This window comes from Plectropomus leopardus, chromosome 2, assembly GCF_026936395.1.
Source record: "Plectropomus leopardus strain MGB_pleo_1.0 chromosome 2, ASM2693639v1, whole genome shotgun sequence".
Lineage (NCBI taxonomy): Eukaryota > Metazoa > Chordata > Actinopteri > Perciformes > Serranidae > Plectropomus > Plectropomus leopardus.
This window is the reverse complement of record NC_142177.1, coordinates 20,404,119-20,413,065: the sequence shown is the minus strand read 5'-3', so window position 1 is coordinate 20,413,065 and position 8,947 is coordinate 20,404,119.

Here is an 8,947-nt window from a genome sequence, read left to right as displayed (position 1 = left end):
TCATTTTTTCCACATGCCAAAACATTGTGTTTTTGGTACTTTTTGCAACTTTCTATGCCATGGCGTGTATTAGCATGCTATTTTATGTTGTTTAATGTGGTTTTCAGCTGTTTTTGGGACATGCCATATTTTGACACTTTTGCCATACTATAGCTTTGCCTTTTCGGTCATTTTTTGCACATGCCAAAACATTGTGTTTTTGGTAGTTTTTGCAATTTTCTTTGCCATGGCATGTCTCAGCAGGCTATTTTATGTTGTTTAATGTGGTTTTTAGCTGTTTTGGGGAAATGGGATATTTTGACATTTTTGCCATACTATAGCCTTGCCTTTTCGGTTATTTTTTCCACATGCCAAAACATGGTGTTTTTGGTAGTTTTTGCAACTCTCTATTCCATGGCGTGTCTTGGAAGGCTATTTTATGTTGTTTAATGTGTCTTTTAGCTGTTTTTGGGACATGCCATATTTTGACATTTTTGCCATACTATAGCCTTGCCTCTTCGGTCATTTTTTGCACCTGCCAATATATGGTGTTTTTGGCCTTTTTTTGCAATTTTCTGTGCTATGGCGTGTCTCAGCATGCTATTTCATGTGGTTTAATGTGGTTTTTAGCTGTTTTTAGGACATGGCATATTTTGACATTTTTGCCATACTATAGCCTTGCCTTTTCGGTCATTTTTTCCACATGCCAAAACATGGTGTTTTTGGTACTTTTTTGCAATTTTTTGTGCCATGGCGTGTCTCAGCAGGCTACTTTATGTTTTGTTTAATGTGGTTTTTAGCTGTTTTGGGACATGGCATATTTTGACATTTTTGCCATACTATAGCCTTGCCTTTTCTGTCATTTTTTCCACATGCCAAAATATGGTGTTTTTGGCCTTTTTTGCAATTTTCTGTGCCATGGCGTGTCTCAGCAGGCTATTTTATGATGTTTATTGTGGTTTTTAGCTGTTTTTAGGACATGGCATATTTTGACATTTTTGCCATACTATAGCTTTGCCTTTTCGGTCATTTTTTCCACATGCCAAAACATGGTGTTTTTGGTACTTTTTGCAACTTTCTATGCCATGGTGTGTCTTGGGATGCTATTTTATGTGGTTTCACTTGGTTTTCAGCTGTTTTGGGGACATGGCATATTTTGACATTTTTGCCATACTATAGCCTTGCCTTTTCGGTCATTTTTTGCACATGCCAAAATATGGTGTTTTTGGTAGTTTTTGCAAGTTTCTTTGCCATGGCGTGTCTTAGCAGGCTATTTTATGTTGTTTAATGTGGTTTTTAGCTTTTTTGGGTCATGGCATATTTTGACATTTTTGCCATACTATAGCCTTGCCTTTTCGGTCATTTTTTGCACATGCCAAAAAATGGTGTTTTTCGCCTTTTTTGCAATTTTCTGTGCTATGGCGTGTCTCAGCAGGCTATTTCATGTTGTTTATTGTGATTTTTAGCTGTTTTTGGGACATGGCATATTTTGACATTTTTGCCATACTATAGCCTTGCCTTTTCGGTCATTTTTTCCACATGCCAAAACATTGTGTTTTTGGTACTTTTTGCAACTTTCTATGCCATGGCGTGTATTATCAGGCTATTTTATGTTGTTTAATGTGGTTTTCAGCTGTTTTTGGGACATGGCATATTTTGACATTTTTGCCATACTATAGCCTTGCCTTTTCGGTCATTTTTTCCACATGCCAAAAAATGGTGTTTTTGGCCTTTTTTGCAATTTTTTGTGCCATGGCGTGTCTCAGCAGGCTATTTTATGTTTTGTTTAATGTGGTTTTTAGCTGTTTTGGGGAAATGGGATATTTTGACATTTTTGCCATACTATAGCCTTGCCTTTTCGGTCATTTTTTCCACATGCCAAAAAATGGTGTTTTTGGTAGTTTTAGCAATTTTCTATGCCATGGCGTGTCTTAGCATGCTATTTCATGTTGTTTATTGTGGTTTTTAGCTGTTTTTTTTGACATGGCATATTTTGACATTTTTGCCATACTATAGCCTTGCCTTTTCGGTCATTTTTTGCACATGCCAAAATATGGTGTTTTTCGCCTTTTTTGCAATTTTCTGTGCCATGGCGTGTCTCAGCATGCTATTTCATGTTGTTTATTGTGATTTTTAGCTGTTTTGGGGACATGGCATATTTTGACACTTTTGCCATACTATAGCCTTGCCTTTTCGGTCATTTTTTCAAAATGCCAAAACATGGTGTTTTGGGTAGTTTTTGCAATTTTCTATGCCATGGCGTGTCTTGGCAGACTATTTTATATTGTTTAATGTGGTTTTTAGCTGTTTTTGGGACATGGCATATTTTGACATTTTTGCCATACTATAGCCTTGTATTTTCGGTCATTTTTTCCACATGCCAAAACATGGTGTTTTTGGTACTTTTTGCAACTTTCTGTGCCATGGCGTGTCTCAGCAGGCTATTTTATGTTGTTTACTGTGTTTTCAGCTGTTTTTGGGACATGGCATATTTTGACATTTTTGCCATACTATAGCCTTGCCTTTTCGGTCATTTTTTCCACATGCCAAAAAATGGTGTTTTTGGTAGTTTTAGCAAGTTTCTATGCCATGGCGTGTCTCAGCATGCTATTTTATGTTGTTTATTGTGATTTTTAGCTGTTTTGGGGACATGGCATATTTTGACATTTTTGCCATACTATAGCCTTGCCTTTTCGGTCATTTTTTCCACATGCCAAAACATTGTGTTTTTGGTACTTTTTGCAACTTTCTATGCCATGGCGTGTATTAGCAGGCTATTTTATGTTGTGTAATGTGGTTTTTAGCTGTTTTTGGGACATGGCATATTTTGACTTTTTGCCATACTATAGCCTTGCCTTTTCGGTCATTTTTTCCACATGCCAAAACATGGTGTTTTTGGTACTTTTTGCAACTTTCTGTGCCATGGCGTGTCTCAGCAGGCTATTTTATGTTGTTTACTGTGGTTTTTAGCTGTTTTTGGGACATGCCATATTTTGACATTTTGCCATACTATAGCCTTGCCTTTTCGGTCATTTTTTCCACATGCCAAAAAATGGTGTTTTTGGTAGTTTTAGCAATTTTCTATGCCATGGCGTGTCTTAGCATGCTATTTTATGTTGTTTATTGTGGTTTTTAGCTGTTTTGGGGACATGGCATATTTTGACATTTTTGCCATACTATAGCCTTGCCTTTTCGGTCATTTTTTCCACATGCCAAAACATTGTGTTTTTGGCCTTTTTTGCAATTTTCTTTGCCATGGCGTGTATTAGCAGGCTATTTTATGTTGTTTAATGTGGCTTTTAGCTGTTTTTGGGACATGGCATATTTTGACTTTTTGCCATACTATAGCCTTGCCTTTTCGGTCATTTTTTCCACATGCCAAAACATGGTGTTTTTGGTACTTTTTTGCAATTTTTTGTGCCATGGCGTGTCTCAGCAGGCTATTTTATGTTTTGTTTAATGTGGTTTTTAGCTGTTTTGGGGAAATGGGATATTTTGACATTTTTGCCATACTATAGCCTTGCATTTTTGGTCATTTTTTGCACATGCCAAAATATGGTGTTTTTGGCCCTTTTTTTTTTTGCAATTTTCTGTGCCATAGCGTGTTTTGGAAGGCTATTTCATGTGGTTTAATGTGGTATTCAGCTGTTTTTGAGACATGTCATATTTTGACATTTTGCCATACTATAGCCTTGCCTTTTCGGTCATTTTTTGCACATGCCAAAACATGGTGTTTTTGACCTTTTTTTGCAATTTTCTGTGCCATGGCGTGTCTCAGCAGGCTATTTTATGTTGTTTAATGTGGCTTTTAGCTGTTTTTGGGACATGCCATATTTTTATATTTTTGCCATACTATAGCCTTACCTTTTCGGTGAGTTTTTCCACATACCAAAACATAGTGTTTTTGGTAGTTTTTGCAACTCTCTATGCCATGGCGTGTCTTAGCAGGCTATTTTATGTCGTTTAATGTGGTTTTTAGCTGTTTTGGGGACATGACATATTTTGACATTTTTGCCATACTATAGCCTTGCCTTTTCTGTTATTTTTTGCACATGCCAAAACATGGTGTTTCTTGCCTTTTTTTGCAATTTTCTGTGCCATGGTGTGTCTCAGCAGGCTATTTTATGTGGTTTAATGTGGTTTTTAGTTATTTTTGGGACATGCCATATTTTGAAATTTTTGACATACTATAGCCTTGCCTTTTCGGTCATTTTTCGCATGTGCCAAAACATGCCGTTTTTGGCCCTTTTTGCAATTTTCTATGCCATGGCGTGTCTTGGAAGGCTATTTTATTTGGTTTAACTTTGTTTTCATCTGTTTTTGAGACATGCCATATTTTGACATTTTTGCCATACTACAGCCTTGCCTTTTCGGTCATCTTTTTGACATGAAATATTATTGTGTATTTGGCCCTGTTTGCAATTCTCTATGCCATGGCATGTTTCGGCAGGCTATTTTATGCTGTTTATTGTGGATTTTAGGTTTTTTTTGGGGCGTGGCATATTTTGACATTTTTGCCATACTATAGCCTTGCCTTTTCGGTCATTTTTCCACATGTCAAAACATGGTGTTTTTGGAAGTGTTTGCATCTTTCTATGCCATGGCGTGTCGCAGCAGGCTATTTTATGTTGTTTAATGTGTTTTTTAGCTGTTTTTGGGACATGGCATATTTTGACATTTTGCCATACTATAGCCTTGCCTTTTCGGTCATTTTTTGCACATGCCAAAATATGGTGTTTTTTGCCTTTTTTGCAATTTTCTATGCCATGGCAAGTCTTGGAAGGCTATTTTATGTTGTTTAATGTGGTTTTCAGCCCTTTTTGGGACATGTCATATTCTGACATTTTTGCCATACTATAGCCTTGCATTTTTGATCATTTTCTCCACAAGCCAAAAGATTGTGTTTTTGTCCCCTTTTTGCAACTTCCTATGCCATGGCGTGTCTTGGAAGGCTATTTTATGTGGTTTAATGTGTTTTTTTAGCTGTTTTTGAGACATGTCATTTTTTGACATTTTTGCCATACTATAGCCTTGCATTTCTGGCTATTTTTTCCACATGCAAAAATATGGTGTTTTTGGCCCTTTCTGTAATTTTCTATGCCATGGCGTGTCTTGGAAGGCTATTTTATGTGGTGTGGTTTTTGGCTGTTTTTGAGACACGTCATTTTTTGACATTTTTCCCATACTATAGCCTTGAATTTTCTGTCATTTTTTCCACATACCAAATTATGTTGTTGTTGGCCCTTTTTGCAACTTTTTATGCCATGGCGTGTCTTGGAAGGCTATTTTATGTTGTTTATATGTCACATTTTGACATTTTTTCTGCATGCAACATTATCTGTCTGGTCATTTGTATGATCCATCCCACAGAAATACAGTAAATATTCCAGAGTCCAGCCAACATCACAGTACAATAACGTCATCAAGTAAACATGAACCACCTGAGGATAAATTACTCCAGGCGGTAAGCCACAACAAAATATATATTGACCAAATAGACATATATACATATAAATGCATATATATATACATATCCCAGCACAGCCCCATAAATTCAAAAATGTTATTCAGACAAAACAAAATACGATGCATTGGGACGTATGTCGACATTCTATACTATGGCGTTTCTTGATATGCTATACTATGTGGTGTTCAACTGTTTTTTTGGACATGTCATATTTTGACATTTTTTTTCATGTTTTTTCAACATGCTATATTATGATGTCATTGGCCTTTTTGGACTTCATTTTCCAAGCTATATTATGAGGTCTTCAGTCATTTTTTGGACATGTCAATATTTGAGATTTTTTTTTGCCATGAGGATGTTCATTAGACATTCTATACTATGATGTGTCTTGATATAGCATGTCTTCGTACTCTTTAGCGTAGCATGTTGAAAAAATGGTCCAAATAGTGAATAGTTTAAGTGTTTTAAAGCAAAAGTAAAGTATGGAAAAAAAGGCCATACTATAGTGTGTTGAGATATTGTCAATAAAGTGATTACTCCAAATGCTGAAAAAAGTCATAGTACAGCATGTTGAAGCAGTTTATATAATAGTGTGTTGAAAAAACTGTCCAAAATGTTTTTTCTTTTAAATTGCAAGGTTCCACCAACTCAACAGTCTAGAAAAAAACATATAAAAAATATGTACACAAATTGCACATAGAGGATAATTGCACATAAGAAAAACTGCACCTCTGGTCCAGTCCAGTTGGTTTATGTGCGTGGTCTACTGGTAGCAGTGCTGGTTGTATAGTCTGACAGCAGCAGCAGGAAGGAAGGACCTGCAGTACCGCTTCTTCACACACTTTGGATGGAGCAGTCTGTCACTGAAGGAGCTTTCCAGTGCAGTCAGTGTCGTGCATGGGGTGGGAGTCGTTTTCCAGCATGGATAGCTTGGTGATCATCCTCCTTTCTCCCACCACATGCACTGGATCAAGTGGGCATCCCAGGACAGAACTGGCCTTCCGTATCAGTCTGTCAAGCCTTTTCCTGTCTGCAGCCATGATACTGCTGCCCCAGCAGATCACTCCACAGAAAGATGGCTGATGCCACGACAGTGTCAAAGAAAGTCCTCAGGAGCGACCCCTGTACCCCAAAGGACCTAAGTTTCCTGAGCAGGTAGAGTCTGCCCTGATACTGGACTTGTAAAGCGCAGTGATGTTATCAGTCCAGTCCAGTTTGTTGTTTAGGTGAACACCCAGGTACTTGTAACAGTCCACTATCTCAATGTCCATTCCCTGGATGTTCACCGCTGTATAGTGTCGTGTCTGCGACTGTGGAAATCCACCACCAGCTCCTTGATTTTCCCCGCGTTGATGTGAGCGTGAGTTCGCTTACACCAGTCCACAAAGTTATTGGTGAGGTGTCTGTACTCTGTGTCATCTACATCTGTGATTAGGCCAACAATTGCAGAGTCGTCCTAGAACTTTTGCAGGTGACAGTTCATGGAGCTGTACATGAAGTCTGCAGTGTAGAGGGTGAAGAGAAAAGGGGCCTAGACAGTTCCCTGCTGGGCCCCCGTGCTGCAGACCAACATGTCAGCCACACAGTCCTGAGCCCTCACATACTGTGGTCAGTTGGTCCATTATCCAGGATGAAAGGTGGGGGTCCACCCCTGTGTGCTCCAGCTTGGCCCTCAGAAGCGAGGGCTGTATGGTATTGAAAGCACTGGAGAAATCAAACAACATGATTCTCACAGTGCTTCAAGGCTCTTCCAGGTGAGAGAGAGCTCTGTTTAAGAGGAAGATGAGAGCATCCTCCACACAGATGGCAGGTGGGTATGCAAACTGAAGTGGATCCATCGATGAACTGACCCAAAGGGCAGAGATAGACAAGGACCAGCTTCTCCAGGGTCTTCATCAGAAGTGAAGATGTGTGAAATACGTCATACTATAGCATTTCGAAAAATGGTCAAAAAAATGAGTGCTCCAAATTTTGAAAAAGTCATTGTTTAGTATGTTGTAAAAAGACATACTATAGCATGTCGAAAAATGGTAAATAAAAAAAACAGTTGTGGTTCCGAATGTCGAAAAAGAGTCATTGAATGCCCGTGACCTTGATCCCTCAGGCGGCACTGCATTAAAAACCAGCATCATTCTGTAAAGGATATCACCATGTGGGCACAGGTACACATCGGAAAACCATTGTCAGTTAACAAAGTTTGTCACAACATCTACAAGAGCAAGTTAAAACACTACCATGCAAAGTGAAAGCCTTATCAACGACACCCAGAAACACCGCCGGCTTCTCTGGCCCTGCACTCACCCAGGATGGACTGATGCAAAGTGGAAAAATGTGCTGTGGTCTGACGAATCCACATTTCCAATTGTATTTGGAATTCATGGACGTTGCATCCTCCGGGCCAAAGAGGAAAAGGACACCACAGTCACTTACATTCCTCTATCACCTTTTCACATTTAAAGGAGCAAAGTTAAAAAGCCAGCATCTGTGATGGTATGGGGGTGCGTTAGTGTCCATGGCATGGGTAACTTGCACATCTGTGAAGGTACAATTAATGCATACAGGTTCTGGAGCAACATATGCTACCATCCAAGCAACGTCTTTTTCAGGGGCGTCGACAATGCCAAGCTACATTCTGCATGTATTACTACAGCATGGCTTCGTAGTAAAAGAGTGCAGGTACTAGACTGGCCTGCCTGTCCAGCAACTGAAGTCGTACATCAAGCAAGAATGGGAGAGAATTCAGCCTACAAAGCTTCAACAAATATTGTCCTCAGTTCCCAAATGCTTATTGAGTGTCGTTAAAAGGAAAATGATGTAACGCATTGGTAGACATGCCCCTGTCCCAGCTTTTTTGGAACGTGTAGTGCAGGCATAAAATTCAAAATGAGTGAAAATTTGCAAAAAAACCAATAAAGTTTATCAGTTTGAACATTAAATATCTTGTCTTTGTAGTGCGTTCAATTGAACATAGGTTGAAAAGGATTTCTGTTTTTATTTCCATTTTACACAGCGTCCCAACTTTATTGGAATTGGGGTTTGCACTTCCATCCAAAAGTCTGACTAAATCTGAAACTAACACAAAGTAGTCTGTAAAAGTCGTAAGAAGTCACTATCCACCACTAGATATCTGTCTGTTTGTTCATTCAGACACTCAGATGCTGTGAGGAGAAGCTCCACTCTGTTTGTCGGTCTCTCTCTAACCGCACTGTGCTGTCAGATGATCTGCTGGTTGATCTGTGATAATGAAACACTGCTCAGTTATCAAATAATCAGCTGTATTCTACAGTCAGTCCTTCACTGCATTACATGATTGTTCAACACTTCTGCTGTTGCAATGTTTTGCCGTGAGATTTGCCTGGGAAGCTTGAGAGCGTGAGTCACACGTCAGGAATGTGAGAGTTGGCGACACTGAAATATGTTAAAATTTAGAACAATGCACCTTTAACGTTAAACACAGTCACACAGCGGAGGGCAGCTGCTTTCTCTGGAGCTGTACCCGCT